This window comes from Pistacia vera, unplaced genomic scaffold (assembly GCF_008641045.1).
Source record: "Pistacia vera cultivar Batoury unplaced genomic scaffold, PisVer_v2 Contig400, whole genome shotgun sequence".
Taxonomy (NCBI): domain Eukaryota; kingdom Viridiplantae; phylum Streptophyta; class Magnoliopsida; order Sapindales; family Anacardiaceae; genus Pistacia; species Pistacia vera.
The window spans coordinates 1,588,557-1,590,823 of NW_022196225.1; the positions used below are offsets into that span (position 1 = coordinate 1,588,557).

The 2,267-nt window shown below is 35.4% G+C and overlaps 1 non-coding gene across 1 annotated transcript; it reads right to left on the reverse strand.

Moving 5' to 3' along the window:
- Nucleotides 1-1,936: 1,936 nt before the first annotated feature.
- LOC116141925 lies at nucleotides 1,937-2,043 on the reverse strand. Its single transcript, XR_004129905.1, has one exon. It is a non-coding gene; the product is annotated as a small nucleolar RNA R71 (small nucleolar RNA).
- Between the last annotated feature and the right edge of the window lie 224 nt (nucleotides 2,044-2,267).

A 2,267-nucleotide genomic window follows, 5' to 3' on the forward strand; every position in this document is an offset into this window, starting at 1 on the left:
GATCATGCAATCAAGTTTAGGCATATTATCACAACCAATTTGAACAAAATCTCAACATTCCATAGAATCAAATCATTTCATTCATATTGACATGGCGAAATTCATTTAAAAAACAATGAATCATACCTGACCAGCATCAATCATTCTTAGCTCTCTTCGAATTGTGTAAAATCTGTCCTTATCAAAAGGCTTGGTAAAAATGTCAGCAAGTTGGTGATTAGTATCAACAAATTCAAGTGTAAGGTCTCCTTTGCTAACATGATCATGTAGGAAGTGATGCCTAATGTGTAATGTCTATATGTTTTCTCCTAGAATGATGTGCATGATTTTTGGACAAATTGATAGCACTTATGTTATCACAATGAATTGGTATGTTATGCATTTTAAAACCAAAATCTCCAAGTTTTTGTTTCATTCATAGAAGTTGTGCACAACAACTCGCTGCTGACACATATTCAACTTCCGTGGTAGAAGTACAAATGAATTTGTTTATTTGAAAACCACGACACTAGCAGACTTCCTAAGAATTGACATGTTCCACTAGTGCTTTTTCTATCAATCCTACAACCTCCAAAATCAACATCCGAATATCCTATAAGACTAAAAGAAAATTCTTTAAGATACCATAAACCAATATTTGGAGTTTCTTTCAAGTACCTAAACAGCATTCAAGTAAAATAATGCGCCTATCATTCGGTCTAAAAATATTGATAATCCTAGGATTATACTATTTTCTATACGATTTTTGTAGGATTTTCGGATACTTCTTATGAGTTTTGTGCCTGAATTGTTACTTAATTTTGCATATTTTATGTTTCAGGCCAAAACGTGCAATTGGAGCAAAACAGAGCAAAAATGAGTTTTTGGATCCGGGATCGAGTGCAATTCAGAAAATCAGGGAAATTTTGATGCTGATTGGAAGCACCCTTGGAGTTTGTTCCTATTGGAGACCAAGAACATCGAAGATTCAAGTGAAGAAGCAAGCGGAGGGCAATTTCATAAATTCAGAAAAGAAGATCAGAAGTTCGCTACAGCAAGGTTTTCTCTTCGCTGCGGCAAGCTAGCCTCTAGAATCACGGGTCAATTAAACTCAAGTCGATGTCGTGGTGAAAACTGCAAGTTTAAGTTTTTTTTTTTTTTTTTTTTAAATGTTGCATTTTTCTTTTATAGTATTGGGTCCCAGGGTTTTTGGCTACTATTTAAGAAAAAGTTATCTCATTTTGAGGAGGAGGTTGACATTTTAGGAAATAGGGAAAGTAGAAGAAGATTGGAAGAATTTTGGTATTCAAATTAGAGAAGTTTCTTTTCCCTTTCTTCTTTATGATGTTGAACTCTGATTTTGTTATGTATTTGCTGTATAGTTTTGCTAAATTGAAGTTTAATTTTCAGTTTTAATTATTCTAGTTTAATTTTTGTTTGCTTGTGATCTCACGCTCTTTTTCTTTCCTTGTTAGTTTATGTGAAAAGAAAGAAATCTTCTTGTGCTTCCTATTGATCCAGAGATTGAAAGAACCGCAAGAAAACTCATCAGAGAGATAAGAGAAAGAAAGGCAAGAATCATTGAGATGGCTGAAAATAGAACCTTGAGGGAGTTTTCACTTCCACAAGTTAATGGGTGTAGTTCGAGCATAACGAGACTGCCTGTTGAGGTGAATAACTTTGAGATAATGTCGGCTATATTCTAGATGATTCAACAATCAATACAGTTTGGGGGTGATCCAAAAGAAGATCCTAATATTAACATAGCTAGCTTCTTGGAAATCTATGATACACTCAAGCATATTGGGTGACAGATGATGCTATTAGGTTGCAACTGTTTCCATTCTCATTAAGAGATAAGGCAAAAGGATGGCTAATGTCATTACCCGCTAGAACCATAACGACATGGAATGATCAGAAGTTCCTTTACAAGTATTACCCACCAGCTCTTTCGACAAAGATGAGAAACGACATTACCTCATTTGTATAAGGCAACCATGAATTATTATATGCAGCATGGGAGAGATTCAAGGAAATGTTGAGGAAGTGTCCACACCATTTTTTGCCTGTTTGGATGCAAGTCCAAACGTTCTATTCAGGTTTGCTACCAAATGTTCAAACAATGGTAGATGCAGCAGCTAGGGGAGCTTTACAGAACATGACATCGGTGGAAGCTTAATAGCTACTTGAAGTTTTAGCGAGTAACAACTACAAAAGATCAGATGAGAGAATAGTGCTGAAGGGTTATTCATGAAGTTGATGCTTACACTACACAACCATTTCAGCCC